This window comes from Dendrobates tinctorius, unplaced genomic scaffold, assembly GCF_039654945.1.
Source record: "Dendrobates tinctorius isolate UK_male_01 unplaced genomic scaffold, ASM3965494v1 ptg000309l, whole genome shotgun sequence".
In the NCBI taxonomy this organism is placed as follows: domain Eukaryota; kingdom Metazoa; phylum Chordata; class Amphibia; order Anura; family Dendrobatidae; genus Dendrobates; species Dendrobates tinctorius.
Window position 1 is genome coordinate 681,353 of NW_027361976.1, and position 21,736 is coordinate 703,088.

Sequence of the window (21,736 nt, forward strand, 5' to 3'; positions counted from 1 at the left end):
TCCCGTGGGAATCAACCAACATCCTAAACATCTGGTTGAGGGTGCCATTGAATGGCTTGCACAGACCATTAGTCTGCGGGTGGTACAGGCTGGCCACCAGATGTTGCACTTGTATTTGCTTACAATGGGTCTCTCTCGGCTGCAACATGAACTGGGTCTGGCGGTCAGTGAGCATTTCCTGGGGAAGTCCCACTCCAGTAAAGCGTGGATGACAAGGCTGCTGCTTCTGGGTACCGGGTGGCATAATCCACTACTGTTACAATGTAGCATTTCCCTGAACGGCTGGGAACGGACAGTGGACCGATGAGATCCACAGCCACCCTCCGGAAAGGCTCGTCAATGATGGGCATTGGCACCAGTGGGGCTTTGGGGCGCCACCCCGCCTTCCCCACTTTCTGACAGGTGTCACACAAACGGCAGTAGGCAGCCACATTCAGTGGCGTAGCGTGGGGGGAGCGGGGGGGCGGTCCGCCCCAGGCGGCACATGTGTGGGGGCGGCGAGGCAGCAGCAGCAATTTATCTCTGTGGGAGAAGCGCAGAGGCAGTGAGGCACAGTGGAGTCCAGCGGCGGGCAGGGAGCAATCACAGCAGCTCCGCTGCCTGCAAGAGGGAATAGCAGGAGCGGAGCTGCAAGGGTCCGTCCTGCTTCCTGCCCGGACGCTGCGCTTCCTGTTTGACACAGAGAAGCACCACTGAATGACGTCATCATTCAGCGGCCGCTGCTGTGTGAGCGAGGAAGCGTGGGCGATGTTGCGGACAGGTGAGAGGAGAGAGGTGGTGTCTGTGTGTATGTATGTATGTCTGTGTGTGTGTGTATGTATGTCTGTCTGTGTGTATGTCTGTGTGTGTGTCTTTGTGTGTAGGTTAGCCTGGCCCTGGAGGAGATGGGGACATGAGAAGACTGTGATGGGGAGAGAAGGCCATAATGCCTGGGCCTGGGGTGATGGGAGAAGGCCATGAGGGGGTAATGGGAGAAGGCCATGATGGGGGTGATGCAGAGAAGGCAATGATGGGGTGATGGAGCAAGCAATGATGGGAGTGATGGGGCGAAGGCAGTGCTGGGGTGAAGGAGAAGGCAATGATGGGAGTGATGGAGTGATGGAGCAGGCAATGATGGGGGTGATGGAGCAGACAATGATGGGAGTGATGGAGTGATGGAGCAGGCAATGATGGGGGTGATGGAGCAGACAATGATGGGGTGATGGAGCAGGCAATGATGGGAGTGATGGGGAGAAGACAATGATGGGGTGATGGAGCAGGCAATGATGGGAGTCATGGGGAGAAGGCAGTGATGGGGTGATGGAGAAGGCAGTGATGGGAGTGATGGGGAGAAGACAATGATGGGAGTGATGGAGCAGGCAATGATGGGAGTGATGGAGCAGGCAATGATGGGGGTGATGGAGCAGGCAGTGATGGGTGATGGAGAAGGCAATGATGGGGTGATGGAGCAGGCAATGATGGGAGTGATGGGGAGAAGACAATGATGGGGTGATGGAGCAGGCAGTGATGGGAGTCATGGAGAGAAGGCAGTGATGGGGTGCTGGAGAAGGCAATGATGGGAGTGATGGGGAGAAGACAATGATGGGGTGATGGAGCATGCAATGATGGGAGTGATGGGGTGAAGGAGAAGGCAATGATGGGAGTGATGGAGCAGGCAATGATGGGGGAGATGGAGCAGACAATTATGGGAGTGATGGGGTGATGGAGCAGGCAATGATGGGAGTGATGGGGTGATGGAGAATGCAATGATGGGAGTGATGGGGAGAAGACAATGATGGGGTGATGGAGCAGGCAATGATGGGAGTGATGGGGAGAAGACAATGATGGGGTGATGGAGCAGGCAATGAAGGGAGTGATGGGGAGAAGACAATGATGGGGTGATGGAGCAGGCAATGATGGGAGTGATGGGGAGAAGGCAGTGATAGGGTGAAGGAGAAGGCAATGATGGGGAGAAGGCAGGGGTGGGGGCAATGGGGAGAAGGCAATGATGGGGGTGATGGAGAGGGCAATGATGGGGTGGTGGGGGGAAAATAAATGATGATGGGGTGGTGGGGGAGAATGCAATGACGGTGGTGGTGGAAAGGGCAATAAATGGGGGTGGTGGAGGAGGAGGAAATGATGGAGGTGGTGGAATGGGCAATGATGGGAGTGATGGAGGAGAAAGCAAAGATAGTGGTGGGGGAGAAGAAAATGATGGAGGTGGTGAAGAGGGCAATGATGGGGTGGGGGAGAGGACAATAATGGGATGCGAGGGGAGGAGGACAATGAGGACAATGTAATCCCTTATTACGTACCATCCTCTCTAGTTATATATGATGCCGTCCCTTATTATATAGCTTCCTCTGCTGTTATGTATAGTGCTGTCTCTTACATAGTGTATTCTTGTTAATTTTGTTATTTACAGCGCCCTCTTTTATTACATAGTCCCCTCTCTTTGTAGATATAAAATGACTGCTGATCGAGGAGCCGGTGACCAAACTACCAGTCCATCAGCTCCTCCATTAGAAAGGAAGCTTTCCCATGCTCCATCAGCCATCATTGCATTATACAGCTAACAAGACAGGACGGTATGTAATAAAAAACAGGGCTCTATATAATCCAATATGTAAGGTCTGTCACATTATTAAAAATTATTATTAAAAAAGGCATTAGGTCTTCATCCAGCATCATCAAGCTAATACATACATATATATAGAGAACTGCAAGAAGATGAAAGTCTAGAAATAATAACAGCAGAGTTAGTAGCAGACTAAAAATTAGATCTTTGAGTGTAGTGTGGGCTCTTCGGATGCTTCCGGATTATCAACGACCAAAGGGGCGGCAAATTTTTCGACCGCCTCGAGCGCCACAAACAGTAGCTACGCCACTGGCCACATTGGTCCTATTTTAGGTCAGTAGAATACTGGGCAAGCCTGGTCTTGGTCTTAGTGATCTTTAAGTATCCAGCCATCGGAACCTCATGTGTGACCTGCAACAACTCCGCCTGGAACGGATAGGGTACCACTAACTGTCGGTCCCTAGGCCATGCCTCCGGTGACTCTTGCTGAACCGACACCCGGTAAGCTGTCCCTGGTCCCAGGCCCCCTCTCGAGGTCTAAGTGCGTGAAAGGTTGTGCCACCTGCTCCTTCAGGCTGTCCTCGGCCTCCACTGCGGCCTGAAACCCCTGAATAGATGTGGCGAGAATGGACAAAACTGCCACATCTTCTGTCAGTTCCCTGGGACCCATCTCCAGGCCTCTCTCTGGCTAAGCCGCCACTTGGTCGGAAGGGGAAAGGCTATTGTACCTCCATGAGGCTCCTTAGGCTCGAGCATTCCCACTCCTGGTGACAGTGGCCACAACCACTGTAATCCTGGGTAGTGCCTGCCTCCCCTCAACTTCCACACAAGTCACCGAGTCAGTTGGACCAACCTGGTCTCCTGGCATCCCGGCTGTGGGGACCTCCTGTTGGGCCTTATGTTATGAATGAGTCACCGGAGGAGGAAAAAACAAAAATACAAGCTAAGTCCAGAAAACCGGAGAGGTTGGTAGCTAGCGGATTGCAGACCCCTGATCCTATTCACAACAACTAACAGTATTCGTGGGGTGTTCCTATGGTGGTCCTAGACACATCGTTCACAGCCGGAGAACTAAATAAACCTAAAGAAAGAAAGGGGAAATCTAAACTGCCCCAGAGCAGACCCCAAAGCAATAGACAGCCTCCAACATGTATTGATGGTGAAAACAGATGAAAACACAAACACAGACAGAAAGACAGGCTGAGCAAACGATGGGGCCCTCACTAACTAGGTAGGACAGGAAAGAAAAGCAACTGTCTGCAATCACGCAAAAACCCTGCCAAAAATAATGTCCAACACGTCTGATAGAAAAGGTCCTGAAGTCACTAGATTTCAAACTCACTATATCAGCTCTCAGGTATATTCTGAAAACAGAGCAAAGAGATCAACTGATCAGAGACAAAAATGGAGTTCAGCCAGTCCCAACCAGGGCTGGCTGAACACAAACACTAAGTAAACCAGACAAAATCTCATGGAACAAAAGCAGAGCAAAAACTTAGCTTTAGTAGACAGGACTAAACTGGAGGCCAGAGCTCAGAGCAGAGAGGATCACCAGCAACCCAGCAGGGCGTCGGCGGCCTTATATCCACTCAGAGATTCCAGATGTCCAATCACACTCCACCTGTTCAGATGACAGGTTTTTCCATCCAAATCAATTTCACTACTTCCTTTCACCAGCAGAGGGAGTTTGTCGGACATCAAGGGTGAAGGAGAAAATGAGCTCATAACAGTACCTCCCCCTTGAGGAGGGGTCACCGAACCCTCATCCACGCCACCAGGGCGATCAGGATGGGCCCGATGAAAAGCACGAACCAATCTTTTGGCATGAATATCGGATGCAGAGACCCAAGAATTATCCTTCTGGCCATAACCCCTCCACTTAACCAAATACTGGAGTCTCCGTCTAGCCAGACGAGAATCCAGTATCTTCTCAACCTCATATTCCACATTACCTTCAACCAATACAGGGTCAGGAGGTGCCACCACAGGAACTACTGGCTCAACAAACCTCTTTAAGAGAGACTTATGAAACACGTTATGGATCTTGAATGTAACAGGAAGAGCCAATCGAAAAGAGACCGGATTAAGAATCTCCAAAATCTTGTAAGGTCCAATAAATCTAGGTTTAAACTTTGGAGAAGCCACCTTCATAGAGATATGCTTTGATGACAACCAAACCATATCACCCACCTTAAACCGGGGACCAATGGTCCTATGTCGGTTGGAAAACCGCTGGGCCTTTTCCTGGGAGAGAGATAACTTATCCACCACTTGGTCCCAGATCTGGTGCATTCTCTCCACCACAGTGTAAACACCTGGGCAGGCAGAAGACTCCACCTGCCCTGAAGAGAATCGAGGATGAAACCCAAAGTTACAAAAAAAAGGTGACATCAAAGTGGCAGAACTAGCTCTATTATTTAAAGCAAATTCGGCCAAGGGCAAAAATGAAACCCAATCATCCTGATCAGCAGAAATAAAACATCTCAAGTAAGACTCCAAAGTCTGGTTTGCTCTCTCCATCTGCCCATTGGTCTGAGGGTGAAACGCAGAGGAGAAGGACAACTGAATTCCCAGCTTGGAACAAAAAGTCCTCCAAAATCTAGAAACAAACTGAACTCCTCTGTCAGACACAATGTTCTCAGGAATCCCATGCAAGCGAACCACCTGTTGCAAAAACAAGGGCACCAACTTTGAGGAAGATGGCAACTTAGGGAGTGGTACAAGATGGACCATCTTAGAGAATCTATCACAAATCACCCAAATAACAGTCATTCTCTGAGAGACAGGCATATCAGAAATAAAATCCATTGAAATATGGGTCCATGGCCTCCTGGGCACCGGCAAAGGCATCAACAACCCACTAGAGCGAGAACAAGGTTTAGACCGGGAGCAAGTCCCACAGGACTGCACAAAATTCCTGACATCACGAGACAAGGCGGGCCACCAAAAAGACCGACTCACCAAATCTCTAGTACCAAAAATACCTGGATGACCAGCCAATGCGGAGCAATGAACTTCAGACATTTCTCTCTTCCTCCACTCAACAGTTCCCGATTCCCCACATCATAGTTGCGTTTGGATGGGGAGAACTTTCGGGAAAAGAAAGCACAGGGATTCATTTTAGATGTTACCGGATCTTTTTGGGACAAAACAGCTCCTGCACCAATCTCAGAAGCGTCCACCTCTACCTGAAACGGGAGTAAGACATCAGGTTGCTGCAAAACCGGAGCAGAAGTGAACCTCCGCTTCAGCTCCTGAAAGGAAGAAACAGCCTCTGGAGACCAATTCAGCACATCAGCACCTTTCTTAGTCAAATCAGTCAATGGTTTGGCAATACCAGAAAAATTAGCTATAAATTTACGATAAAAATTAGCAAAACCCAAAAACTTCTGGAGGGCCTTCAAAGAAGTGGGCTGAACCCAATCATAAATGGCCTGTACCTTGGCCGGGTCCATTTCAATAGTTGACGGAGACAAAATAAATCCCAAAAATGAAATCCTCTGTACACCAAAAAGGCATTTCGATCCCTTAACATACAGGGAATTCTCCCTCAAAATCCGGAACACAGTCCGAACATGTTCCACATGAGAGTCCCAATCCCTGGAAAAGATCAAAATATCATCCAGATAGATGATCAAAAATTTATCCACAAAGTCCTCGAAAATATCATTCATGAAGCACTGGAAAACAGAAGGGGCATTAGTGAGCCCAAAAGGCATCACCAGGTACTCAAAATGTCCCTCCAGAGTATTAAACGGCGTCTTCCATTCATCCCCATTAGGGATGGGCGAATCCTGAAATACTCGGAATCGCTAGACTCTAACAAGTCCGACTCGGAAACTCGCTACTCGTTGCGAGTCTAGCGAGTCCAATGTTAATGAATGGGGATGCGAGTATTGCAGCGATTCCTGTGCTGCCATTTTTTTTGTTCCGCTTACTTCCCGCATGTGGCTGTGCACACCATGCGGAAAGTAAGCAGAACAATTGCGGATGCTACCCACGGTCCGGAGGAGAGGAGACTGTCCTTTGAGCTTTGGGCACCATATCCCTGTAAAAAATAGAATTTAAAAATAAAAAATATTGTTATTCTTACCCTCCGACGTCCCGTGCAGCCTTCCCGCCTCTCCACGCATCCGTTCCCAGTAGTCCTTTGCGAAAATGCCCGCAATGGCGTCCGTTCTCGCGGGATCGCGAAGTCTCGCGGTCATTCGCGGGACGTCATCGCGAATGACCGCGAGACATCGCGATCCCGCGAGAACGGACGTCATCGTGGGCATTTTCGCAAAGGACTACTGGGAACGGATGCGTGGAGAGGAGGGAAGGCTGCGCGGGACGTCGGAGGGTAAGAATAACAATATTTTTTATTTTTTTTTACATTTTATCTTTTACTACTGACGCTGCATAGGCAGCCTCAGTAGTAAAAAGTTGGTCACACTTGTCAAACGCTATGTTTGACGAGTGTGACCAACCTGTCAATCAGTTCTCCAAGCGATGCTATAGATCGCTTGGAAAATGCTAGCATTTGCATTGGACTCGTTACTGTGCGAGTAATCGCTTGGAAACTCGCAGAGTACCGACTCCTGCGAGTCCCCTACTACTCGCAGAGTAACGAGTCCTAACGAGTAGATTCGCCCATCCCTAATCCCCATGCTTAATGCGAATAAGATTATACGCCCCCTGAGGTCAAGCTTGGTAAACCAGCAAGCACCTTTAACTCTGGAGAATAGATCAGAAATCAGGGGTAACGGATACTGATATTTAACAGTAATTTTGTTGAGGGAACGATAGTCAATACAAGGCCTTAATGAACCATCTTTCTTGGCCACGAAAAAAAAACCCAGCACCCAAGGGTGAAGAGGATGGTCTAATATGACCCTTCTCCAATGAATCCTTAATATAAGATCGCATAGCCTCGTGCTCGGGTACAGATAAATTGGAAAGTTGACCCTTAGGAAATTGACACCCAGGGCTCAACTCAATTGCACAGTCATAACTCCTATGAGGAGGCAAAGACGCAGACTTATTCTCACTAAATACATCATAAAAATCAGCCAAATAGTCAGGAACATCATGCGACTGGGGAGAGGTGGAGAAAACAGGAGCGTCACCAAGAGCACACCGACAACCCCAACTCACCACAGACACAGATTTCCAATCCAAAACTGGATTATGGATTTGCAACCAGGGAAATCCCAAAACAATGGTATCATGCAAATTATGCAACACAAAAAATCTGCAATTTTCTTGATGGTCTGGGGCGACCCTCATTACCACCTGGGTCCACAACTGAGGTTTATTCTTCGCCAAAGGAGTAGCATCAATACCCCTCAAAGGGATAGGTTTCCGCAGAGATGTCATAGGAAACCCACAACGTTTAGCAAAATCCAAGTCCATCAGGTTCAGAGCTGCTCCCGAATCCACAAAAGCCTTAGCGGAAAATGTGGACAGGGAGCAGATCAGAGTAATTGCCAGAAGAAACTTAGGTTGAACACCACCCACAGCAAATGTGTGTGCAAAACGTTTCTCTCGTTTAGGGCAGACAGAAATAATATGAGAGGCATCTCCACAGAAAAAACACAGCTTATTACGCCTTCTGAACTCCTGACTTTGTGCCCTAGACAAAACTCTATCACATTGCATAGGTTCAGACATTTGTTCAACAGGTGGCAACATTTCTCGTGTACTTTTATGTTCATGTAAACGCCGATCAACCTGAATGGCTAATGACATAGAATCGTCAAGACCAGAGGGAACAGGAAATCCCACCATAGTATCTTTTACGGTTTCTGACAAACCCTTCCGAAAGAGAGCTGCCAAGGCACCATCATTCCAGGTAGTAGGACCGCCCACTTTTGGAATTTTTGACAGTATAACTCTGCAGAATCCTGACCCTGGCTCAATGCCAACAGGGCTTTCTCAGCTTGATCAATAGCATTAGGTTCATCATACAACAACCCCAAGGCTTGAAAAAATGCGTCCACATTAGTTAGAATAGGATCATCAGGTGTCAAAGAAAACGTCCAATCCTGGGGATCGCCGCGCAGCAAAGAGATGACAATTTTAACCTGCTGAGCAGAGCTCCCTGATGAGTTAGGCTTCAAGGCAAGAAATAATTTACAATTATTCTTAAAATTAAAAAATTTAGACCTATCCCCAAAAAACACATCAGGAGTAGGAATCTTTGGTTCAGCAGCATGTGAATGAGCAAGATAGGTGGAAATTCCCTGCACTTCAGCAGCCAGCTGCTCCACACGATCAGACAATTGCTTAATCTCCATTAAGAAAATTCCTCCTACGGCACCAGAGGAAAAAGAGGAAAAAATATACATAAAAAAAAAAAATTCTAACACTTTTTTTTGACAATTCTTTCCTGCTATTGAGTACCCTAGAATCTGCGGTACGGCTGGTGATTCTGTTATGAATGAGTCACCGGAGGAGGAAAAAACAAAAATACAAGCCAAGTCCAGAAAACCGGAGGTGTTGGTAGCTAGCGGATTGCAGACCCCTGATCCTATTCACAACAACTAACAGTAGCCGTGGGGTGTTCCTACGGTGGTCATAGACACCTCGTTCACAGCCGGATAACTAAATAAACCTAAAGAAAGAAAGGGGAAATCTAAACTGCCCCAGAGCAGACCCCAAAGCAATAGACAGCCCCCAACATGTATGGACGGTGAAAACACAAACACAGACAGAAAGACAGGCTGAGCAAACGATGGGGCCCTCACTAACTAGGTAGGACAGGAAAGAAAAGCAACTGTCTGCAATCACGCAAAAACCCTGCCAAAAATAATGTCCAACACGTCTGATAGAAAAGGCCCTGAAGACACTAGACTTCAAACTCACTATATCAGCACTCAGGTATATTCTGAAAACAGAGCAAAGAGATCAACTGATCAGAGACAAAAATGGAGTTCAGCCAGTCCCAACCAGGGCTGGCTGAACACAAACACTAAGTAAACCAGACAAAATCTCATGGAACAACAGCAGAGCAAAAACTTAGCTTTAGTAGACAGGACTAAACTGGAGGCCAGATCTCAGAGCAGAGAGGATCACCAGCAACCCAGCAGGGCGTCGGCGGCCTTATATCCACTCAGAGATTCCGGATGTCCAATCACACTCCACCTGTTCAGATGACAGGTTTTTCCCATCCAAATTAATTTCACTACCTCCTTTCACCAGCAGAGGGAGTTCATCGGACATCAAAGGTGAAGGAGAAAACGAGCTCATAACAGCCTTACCTGGAAACTCCACCTCCTGTGACAGCCCCAACCCCATTTGCACTTTCCCCTTCCTGCAGCTGCTCAGAACCCAGCAGTTTGGACTCATCTAGGGCCCCTACAATCCCTGTGGCAGCCCCTCCCACCAACTCTGGTTCTGGCCTTGCAGCTACCTACCTCCTACCTCTCCCTCCAGAGCACACTGTCTCATCACACCTGGGGACATTCTCACACCTTCCTGAGTATTCTGGCTCTGTCTCATCTGCGCACGCTGCATGTGTCGTGTTAGCACAGAAGTGACTCTCAGCTCCCACCTCCCCCCTTGGCGCAGAAGGAAGAGGCAACACATTTACAGTATTACTAACAGTAGACAAATCAAGACACAGTGAGGGACCAGAACTTAGGGTCCCAGTAGCCACATACTGTGACACTTGCCACCCCAAATCTGTCCCAAGTAAAGCATTCGTGGGAATATTTGCCGACACTCCCACCTCCCTCATTCCCCTCCTGGTGCCTCAGTCCAGATGAACCCTGGCAATGGGCCGCGCCAGTCCGTCGCCTCCAATCCCTGAGATGGTGAGGGTTTTTCCAAGTATCAAGCCCTGGGGGGACACCATCTCAGGCCGCACGAGGGTCATCCCGGCGCCAGTGTCCCACAGTCCCATAGCAGTGGCCTGGTTTACGATGACAGGCTGGTAATTTCCACAGGACCTCCCACCACTCCCACCCACACACATGACAGGGGATGTCTTTGGGGATGAGGATGGGGCCTTGGGGTGCTGGGGACACATGGCCCTGAAGTGCCCGGGTTGGTTGCAGAGATGACACCCCCTTGACCTGGAGAAGGAAACAGGGGTGCGCCCCTTGCATTCTAGGGGCTGGGGAAACGGGCAGGATGAGTCTTATTCCCTCTCCAGTTGCTGTTGGTGGCCTGTTTGGCTTCAGGGGCACGGTCATTGGCATAGTAATCTGCCAGGGTGGCTTTTGCAGCTGCCCCCTGTGGTTTCCGGTCACAGAGATACTTCTGAAAATCCTCTGGCAGTTCCACAAGAATTTCTCTGTGACAAGTGCTTCCTGGATCTCCTGGCCAGTGGTGAGCTCCAGACCCTTGGTCCAGTGCTCTGCAGCTCTCATAAGGGCCCGCATGTGGTCGGCCCAAAAGTCCTTGGGGCCTTTTTGCAGGGTCCAGATCTTCCTGTGGTAAGACTCTCGGGTGAGGTTGAGCTGCTGGATCAGGGCCTGTTTGATGCTCTCATAGTTATGTTCCACCCCCGCAGATAAGTCCCCCAAAACTTCCAGAGACTTACTCCTCAAACAGGGGGTCATGTACTTGGTCTACTGATACAAGGCCAGATGGTGCTGTTGGCAGGTCCGCTCAAAGGCCCGCAGGAAGGAGTCCAGGCCACCATCCTTCTCCAGCAAGGGGAAGTCCTCAGCTTGGACCTTGGCTGTCTTGGGTTCCGGTGGTGCTGTGGTGGGCGATAGGAGTCTCTGCCTGGCCAACTTTAACTCCAGCTGATGCTGTTGCTCTGCCTGGCATTCTGCCACTTCCCGATCTGCCTGGTGTTCTACTGCTTTCCGATCTGCCTGGCGCCCTACCGCTTTCAGGAGGGCTGCGTAGGATTCCTCGTGCCCCATCTCGAGACTGGCCAGGGCCAATTGATAGAGGGCCTCAGACCAGAGCTGTCCAGGGACAAGGGCAGTAGAAGGGCTTTCTCCTGTAGCAGGGTAGGGAACTGGCGGTGAGACACTTGGAGAGCCCAGACACAACCCCCCTAGTCCCCCCCTTCCATGAAACCAGTACAGTCATTCTCCACATTACGAGCTAGCTGCGCGGTCATCATTCTTGTCTGACTTTGAGTGCTTGCAGCCAGTCATTTCAGCCCTAGATCACGGACACAGTGGCAACCCGAGCACCCACACCTCTACACTACTTGCACTCAGACTGTCTAGTGCTGAATTGATCTTAAGACCCCAGCAGCAAAAGCTACTGCTGTTAGTCCTTAGTGTCTGGGAGTAGGGATCCCATGCACAATATTATGTGGATCCCACTGCTCTGCCACCAATCTGTGACGAACTGCACAGGGGAAAGGGGTGTCGACTTCGCTCACTTCGGAGGAGGGGAGAGAAAGACTCAGCAGGGATCAGCTCTCTGACGCCACCACTTGCCCCAGGTCAGTCAGGGAACTTCACCGAGGGCAAATAGTCACCAGAAAGGCTTCCTTTTATGAATGGGTCACCGAGGAGGAAAAAACCTAAACAAGCTAAGCCCCAGAAAAACCAGAGAGGTTGGTAACTATTCAGATTGCAGATCCCTGATCCTAACCACACAACTAGCAGTAGCCGTGGAGCGTACCTACGATGAACCTAGATGCCTCGTCACGGCCGGAGGACTAAATAAGCCTAAAGCAAGAAAAGGGGAAACTAACTGCCCCAGAGCAGACCCCAAAGGAATAGACAGCCCCCACACATGTATTGATGGTGAAACAAGGTGAAAACACAAACACAGGCAGGAAAATAGGCTGAGCAAACGATGCGTGCCCAAACTAACTAGAAAGGATAGGAAAGGAAAGACACCGTCTGCAATCTGCCCAAAACCCTACAAAAATGATGTCCAACACTTCTGATAACAAAATTAACCCTGAAGTCACTAGACTTCTCCCACTATATCAGCACTCTGAAATATTCTGAGACAGAGCAAAAAGAGGCCAATCTAATAAGGGACAAAAAGCAAATTGGCAAATACAGATAAATAAGAGTGGAAATTCAGCACAGCCCCTGCCGGGGCTGGCTGACCACACAAAAAACTGAATAGACCAACAAAATCAAGTGTGAACATTAGCAGAAAAACTTAGAATGAGCTGACTGGAACAGAGCTGAGAACCAAGACCTGACAAGCCAGAAGGAATCAACAGCACCAGAGTAGGGCGTCGGCTGTCTTAAATCCAGTCTGAGATTCCTGAGGTCCAATCGTCATCCTCATTATCAGGTGGCAGATCTCTACTGATTAAATCAGCCTCACTACCTCCTGTTACCACCAGAGGGAGCCTGGAAGGAGAACTCACAACTGATAGACCAGAAAATGAACTCACAACAGCTTCCCTTATATGTATGCGTTAATGAGGTGCTCCCAGTGAGGGGGGATATATGTCACCAGTCCAGGCTGGGGATATTTTTAAACCTCCTGGCCATTACTATCAGAATTCCACACTAAAACAGTACGGTTTTCTGCCACCAGTTCCTCGCTCAACATAAGCCCCGTCCGACAACAGGTTTATATCAGGTCAGAAACCAACCCGGGTAGCGTATAATTGACCAACGGAGCGTGCGGACATGGGGATTCATGAATCGAGACAAAAGAGCAGCCGAAGATTGATTTTATATGTAATCGCCGAAAAGGCACACTAGAAATATACATGTATATATACAAGAATAAATATATACAAGTATGCAGTCAAGAGTATAGTACAAAGGTAGGGTATAGATAGATTGCAATTATCGTGTTATGTAGCATGTGACCACAGGGAGGCGCTGATGGATCACAGGTCCAAATCTTAGTTACGTAGTTCCCTTGGCCGCGTCAGATAACGGGTCCTCCTGTCAGTAGAAAACTGAGTCCAAAATAAGAGACTAGCTTATATCTCCTAGGTTGTTCCCTTCCATTCTCTACTACCACCCCTGGGCTGGGCTGCCTCCCTCCTCCCATGTCTGAGACTATGATTTTCTGTCCAGAATCATGGATGGCCCATTATTTTCCACCTGAAGCTTTGAATGGGTTGCCGGTGCCACCACTAGGTTCTGCTGGATTTTTTCTGCACATGGAGACCAAATATGAATACCATATGTAATTCCTGGTAGCTCTGCTTTATAACTCAATAACGCAGAGTGCTACAGGTGGCAGATGAGCACGGGCGCATGGGGGAAGGAATGCCGATTCGGATAATATTCTTGGCAAGTCTCAGAGAGATTGCATTCTGTTATTATAGATAATTTTCCAGATTCAATACCTCAGAGCATGCTGTGACTTACAGTGCCATGCTTTCTCCATGTTCTTGAATCAGTTTGCCTGTAGCTGCAGGAGAGTTCACATCTTGGTGCTAATTGGTGGTCACCGACCTTCAAAGGGTTTGTTTCTGGTTTTTAATTAAAGATAAACATTGCATGGCTTTTTATGGCCTTGGGGAACGCATGCCAAGGGAGGGGGCTCAGTGGTCTGAAGCAAGAGTTTTTGGTCCAAACTTATCATGATGGAGAATTCCAGCAGAAATCAAAATATAATTTTCCCATATCTCACAGAGGGTATCACTTGGCTCACTAATTTGAGATTAAAGGGTATGTCTCAGGAGATTTTTGATATGTAATCTGAGAGCAGCATGATGTAGGGACTAAAGGTCCCGTTACATTTAGCGATGCACCAGTGATCCTGACAACGATACGACCCAGTCAGGATCGCTGGTGCATTGCTAAATGGTCGCTAGTGAGCTGCCAAACAGGCAGATCTCACCAGCGATGCAGCAGTGGTCGGCAGTCGTTACTTACCTGTCAGAGGGCAGCTCTGGTGACGACTTCCTTCAGCGTCCATGGAGTCGCTCGTCGGCGCCAGCAGGAAACCGACGACGAGAAATGGACCAGGACGATCTCGCGCGATCAGCGATAACCAGCGGGAGGCTGGGTCGGAGGTAAGTGTCACATGCAGCGAGATTGCTAGCGATATCACTGTTGCGTCACAAAATCGGTGACGCTTTAGCGATATCGCTAGTGATCTCGCTATGTGTGAAGGGAGCTTAAGGCTAGTTTCACACTTTAATTCAAACTCTGACCAGAATAATAGGACAATTTTTTTTTGTTGGGTGGAGAGAAAATGGTCATGTGCACCTACCCTTAAAACGGGTAGACCTTAGTCAGACATCTTTTTTTATTCTCTTGCATGAAATGGCAGTCTGATTTTCCTTAGTGTGCTGGATTAGATTTTAATCAGTATTTGCTCCATGTGTCTCTATTTATAATCTGTGTATTATAAGCGATTTTGTCATCTGCTAAAAAAAAAATAAATTAAATTCCAAACTTATACCAAATATAATGTTAAAAACAGAAAGCAAATGTATTGCGCACCTATGGCAACCATCAACTGTCCATGATTATCATGGACGGACCTATAGAATCGTACAGGTGATTTTGATCTGTGGCACAGATCAAAAAAATGAAATGGGCATGTCTCCATATTTCTTTTTGTGGACCACTCGGACATATTAAACAGCCATATAGAGTATAATGGGTAAATATCCTATAGTTGGAAAACACAAATAGAACCCATACATGAAAAACGAATGTTCTCACCGCTACAACTCCACTAGGTAGCACTCACTTTTCAATTTCCCGCTGTCTTAGTGCAGCATAAAGCAGAGTTCTACAGAAAATGTTGCACAATTATTATTTCAGAATATAATTATTATTTATTGCAGAGTATAAATATTTACCAAAACACTTTAGGAGAAGTGACGGGTCCTAATTAGTATATTTCCTTTTTATTGCACTATACCTTATATCTATTAATATATTTAAGGTTGGAAGCCTGAACAGCAATGTTAAAAACTCTGTCCATCAGCTGTGACAGCTTTGTGTTTTTCATTACATAATCAGTGAAGAAACAGTAATGTTAATGATTGAGTGTTGCTGCTTACCTGAGCAGAAAGCAACATTTATAGCACATTCTCTGTATAAAGCCACAAATCAGAATAAATGCACAAAAGCATCTAAAAGAACAAAGCGTAATTAGAGATTGAAACATCGACAAAGCATCAGTGATTCTGCACATAAGGAATTGCTAAATGCCCCTTGAAAGACCAAAACAACAAAGACTTCGATGTCAGCTAACGTCTTATGCTCGGCCCAACATTATGAAATAAACCAGTAATTTAGAAGATAATTGTTCCGAAAAATAAACTTAATAATACTTTAAGAAAAAAAAAAAGACAAGTTAGAAGAAAAATGAGGACCAGTAACAGCCGGAGTACAATTATAAATTGCAGTGAGTTAGTTGCTCGCGTTGCATTTATATACTCCATTATTGGCCATCCCTTGATAAGACATGAGGATACAATAGTACAACCCCTGCAGCAGCTAAAAGGCTGACTGACCACACTTTTTAAGGATGGTTGCCTCTGTGTCTGGGCTTTCAATTGGAAGCTGTCATGGTAACACTTCAGTAAGTAATCTTGATAGTGACACAAGGCTCTCGCTCTTATTCAAATGGGATTTCTCCTGTCTTACATCACCTTTCTTGGCTTTTTTTATTTGAAAATATTACAATAGCAGAAAAAAAAAAGAAATTTGGCAAAAGAGGATGAATAAATTGGACTTCTATCTGCACTGACCATGAGTATGATTTACCGTAATATGATTCTGCTAATATCAGATTTTTCTGCAAAAAAATAAATCACGGTAGCTAATCATAAAAAGGATAAAAATACTTGAGCTAAGAAGAAAATATGAAATTGGATTTTAGATTGTTTAAAAGTTTTAATTTTGTTCTTTGAGACTGCATGAGTGCTACATACCTGCTGCATATAGCAGAATCCACAACACATGCTAAAGCAAGTAAACTATTCAGGTATTGATGAGTGAATAAATTGGAGTAACATTGAATTGTACTAGAATTTTAGAAAAATCTTAAATTTGCCAAAAATCCACACAGATTAAGCAAAATGGAAACCTTCAGCCAGCATTTTTCTGAATCTTAGAAGGCAATCAAGATGTAAAAAAAAAAATTGTAAGGCCGGGTCATACTTGCATGTGTAATGCGAAAAACTCACGCAAGAGACTAGCGTTAGTTTCTTGCATTATACACGCAAGTGTGACCCCGGCCTAATACTCAACATACCGTTCACCCCTTTGGCCTCTCTGCTCCCCACGTCACATGTCTGGTCCTCAACAAATTTTCACATCTCTGCTGCTCGCGATGAATTTTCAGGACCCCTCATGCTTGGTTCGGGAATTCAAGCTTCATTAGACCTTAGAGGGTTCTGTACAAGTGCGCGCAAAAAAGGTCATGACATCTTGGCTTCATGGAATGAGCTTGAGAGGTATAGTATTTTCTATATTTTTACATATTACATTTATAGTGCTCTGGGGTATAAAGAAATTCTTCAGCCTTGTGGGAAATGGTACCGAGCATGTTTTCTTTTTGCGATACTCTCGAATTGAATCTCAAGGTGTTTGAATTCGTGTGGTGATCTATTTCAGAAAATTCAATCTTTTGCAGATCGATCCGCTCATCTCTATTCAGGACCCTTAACTATAAAGCAGAGAATGGCTCACTGCATTACACAGACTAACCATTTATTGGAATTTTATTTTATATTAGTTTCTGTGTTGAATGGCAGCTCTACCTATTTTACATGGAGATAGATATATATGAGTCCAGTATATTGCCCATCCTTTAGGCACCTGAGGAAGGCTGTGTACAACTGAAACACACTGTGCATTTAATACATTTTAAATGTATTTTTAGGTACTATTTTAATCCTTTATAGTCGCTACCATGAGAACGCCATTCACCTGGTATCTCCACCCCGATTTATTGGAGTTGGAACCAAGATGATCACATAGGACTTTTTTGTGACATTTTCTGGTCAAAAGCAATTTGCCAAATAAACAACACCTTTTAACTATGTTAAGTGTATCTGTACTCCATATGCATTAACAAGTGAGTTCATCTCAAGTCATAAATGGTTTTTATTTGCTAAAATCCAAAATATTAAAGGGGTTCAAAATAAATAATAAAATGTATTATAATATTTGTTTTTAAAATAAAAGTACTATCTACCATTATTTCTAGTCTGGAATATTGGTACAATTTTCACAATAACCAGGATGCTGTAATTTCTCCATCTATTCATTCTACAATTTTACATGTATAGAAGGAATTTTGATATTTAAACGTAATGATATATTTGTTATAATCTGTTAGCAGAGAGGTACCAATAATGCCTTACCGTTCTCTTCCTCACATTCTGGCTTATGTTTCATCACAGCTTACTTTTCTTTTTTTTAAGATAATGGTTTGTCTACATCTAAAGGTTTCTTTTTACTGTAGATTTTGGAAATCACATAAGAAAACAAAAAAAATCAGTATATGTAATTAAAAGATGAGAACATGAATAGTTGGGATACTGTATTCATACACAGAGATCATATAAAAATTTTTAATTGCATTTTTGTGGCGATGTGGTTGTTACAACATTAAACCAGTTCTGAGGCCGTTTAGGAAGGGTATTATTCACTTCCTTTTTTATTAGAGATATTGAGATATCTGTTTAGTATGTGACTACCTATTATTTTGGTATTGGTAACAGCACTTCATTAAGGTCATTAAATGATAACATTTACCAGTTAAAAAATTGTCATGTATTGCATCGCGTTTTAGATTATTTTACAGATTTTAATATGTTTTATATTGAAAGGATGGCAGATAACTGCTGCATGTCAATAAGCTAAGAGATGAACAAACTAAAGCAAGCGACCCATGACCAAGGTTAGCAACAGCCATGGATAGTTTAAACAATAGAGTTTATTGCTTCTCCATTTTCATCAGTTTGTTTATATTAAGCCGGAGTCACACTACAGCGAGATACGGCCAAGTCTCGCAGGTTAAAACCAAGCTCTGGCACCGGCACTCCGGAGCGGAGCGTGCAGCTCCATGTATTGCTGTGCGGCTGCACGCTCCGCTCCGGAGTGCCGGCGCCAGAGCTTGGTTTTAACCTGCGAGACTCGGCCGTATCTCGCTGTGTGTGATCCCGGCCTTAAGGCTACATTCACCCTAGGCGTTTTCACAGTATTTTTTAATGCATTTTCTTATGCAAATTTTGAGCTGCGTTTTACAGCACCAGCCAAGTCAATGAGATTTCTGAAATCTCATGTACACAGCTTGCTTTTTTTTTGTCATCAGGGTTTTGTGCTTTGCACGTTTTTTTGCAAAATGGAGCATGTCACTTCTTTCAGTGTTTTTCACCTACTGAAATGAACGGGTGGTGAAAAAACGCTGAAAAAAATGTACCAAAAACGGAGGTATCAGGTTTTGCTGCTGTTTTTGTGCCAAAACCATATTTTATAGCATAGAGCTTATTTTTTTCAACACTAAACTTTATCAGAATGCACAAGAGACAAATCTCGTATGCCAAAACTGCTGCAAAACACGCACAAAAAAAGCATAAAACTCAGCAAACAATGCAAGAAAAATGTGCTTTTTTTCTGCAGCTTCTTTCCTGCCAAGGGAACAGGTTTTGCTTCTGGAAAAAAATGCTGATAAAACACCCAGTGTGAACTTACCCTAAGGGCTCATACTCACTTGCGAGAAACACGGAAGAGTGCAATCCGATAAAAAATCGTATTGTACTCGGACCAATGTTATTCAATAGGTGACATCTCATTTGCAAGTTTTTTCTCAGCCGAAATCAGACTAAGCAAAAAATTGCAGCATGCTGTGTATTGCTGTGATTCTAAGACAAAATTTGCCAATGCAAGTAATGGGTGTGAGAAAAAAATTGGACAGCACTCACACCATGCGAGTGCTCTCAGATTTTTACGCACCGGTGTCCTTTGAAAAGCCGTCAATTCATGTGCGGCTACAGTAAAATCACACTGACATGTAATAATACAAAAGATAGAGTACGTGTATACACATTGAATAGGTGTGTAAGTATATATATATATATATATATATATATATATATGTATATATATACACACATATACACTGCTCAAAAAAATAAAGGGAACACTAAAATACCACATCCTAGATATCACTGAATGAAATATTCCAGTTGCAAATCTTTATTCATTACATAGGGGAATGTGTTGTGAACAATAAAACATAAAAATGATCAATGTAAATCAAAATTAATATCCTGTGGAGGTCCGGATTTGGAATGATATTCAAAATCAAAGTGGAAACTCAAATTACAGGCTAATTCAACTTCAGTGGAAATGCCTCAAGACAAGGAAATGATGCTCAGTAGTGTGTGTGGCCTCCACATGCTTGTATGACCTCCCTACAATGCCTCGGCATGCTCCTGTTGAGGCGGCGGATGGTCTCCTGAGAGATTTCCTCCCAGACCTGGACTAAAGCATCTGCCAACTCCTGGACAGTCTGTGGTGCAACGTGATGTTGTTGGATGGAGCGAGACATGATGTCCCAGATGTGCTCAATCAGATACAGGTCTGGGGAACGGACGGACCAGTCCATAGCTTCAGTGCCTTCATCTTGCAGGACCTGCTGATACATTCCAGCCACATGATGTCTGGCATTGTCCTGCATTAGGAGGAACCCATCCGCACCAGCATATGGTCTCACAAGGGGGTCTGAGGATCTCATCTCGGTACCTAATGGCAGTCAGACTACCTCTGGTGAGCACATGGAGGGCTGTGTGGCCCTCCAAAGAAATGCCACCCCACACCATTACTGACTCACTGCCAAACCGGTCATGCTGAAGGATGTTGCAGGATGATCGCTCTCCATGGAGTTTCCAGACTCTGTCACATCTGGCACATGTGCTCAGTGTGAACCTGCTTTCATCTGTGAAGAGCACAGGGCGTCAGTAACGATTTTGCCAATCCTGGTGTTCTGTGGCAAATGCCAAGCATCCTGCATGATGTTGGGCTGTGAGTACAACCCCCATCTGTGGACGTCAGACCCTCAGACCATCCTCATGGAGTCAGTTTCTAACCATTTGTGCATAAATATGTGACGCTTCAGATTTTGTATTAGTTAGCCTGATGAAGAGACCTGAGTAGTCTCGAAAGCTTGCAATGTGTTACCATCTTTTCAGTTAGCCATTAAAAGGTATCAACCACTGAGGACTCTCAATTCTGAATATTTTTCTATCTACTGGCTAACACGGTACAAAGATATACATCTTTCCTGTAATCATTTGTGCAGACACATGCACATTTGTGGCCTGCTGGAGGTTATTTTGCAGGGCTCTGGCAGTGCTCCTGTTCCTCCTTGCACAAAGACAGAGGTAGCGGTCCTGCTGCTGGGTTGTCACCCTCCTACGGCCCCCTCCACATCTCCTGGTGTACTGGCCTGTCTCCTGGTAGCACCTCCAGCCTCTGGATACTACGCTGACAGACACAGCAAACCTTCTAGCCACAGCTCGCGTTGATGTGCCTTCCTGGATGAGCTGCACTACCTGAGCCACTTGTGTGGGTTGTAGAGTCCGTCTCATGCTACCATGAGTGTAAAAGCACAACCAACATTCAAAAATGACCAAAACATCAGCCACAAAGCATTGGTACTGACATGTGGTCTGTGGTCCCCACCTGCAGAACCACTCCTTTATTGAGGGTGTCGATAATTGCCCATAATTTCCATCTGTTGTCTATTCCACTTGCACAACAGCATGTAAAATTGATTGTCAATCAGTGTTGCTTCCTAACTGGACAGTTTGATTTCACAGAAGTTTGATTTACTTGGAGTTATATTCTGTTGTTTAAGTGTTCCCTTTATTTTTTTAGCAGTGTATATATATATCTTTATATTTCATAGAGAGATACATAGAAGAATAGCCAGTAATTCATTTGTCGGCTTTTGTAAAATCATTACAGAACCCAACAGAATATGACACATGGTTTACATACAGTAAACCATTGCATATCAGTTAGATTTATATATGTCTCTCACTAATAATGTTATTAGTGTGTGTGTGTGTGTGTGTGTGTGTGTGAGTGTGTGTAAAATATTGGAGCAGTAGGTGTTAAATTAAAGAATTAATTCATGGAAAAAAATTGTGTGGGCTCCCACGCAATTTTCTCCTCCAGAGAGGGAAAGCCAGTGACTGAGGGCAGAGAATAATAGCCTAGAAAGGGAATATTGTTATTGTAAGATACGCCAATTCCGGCACTTAACCTCTCTTCCCATTGCCCTGTAGCGGGTGGCATATGGGGTAATAAGGGGTTAATG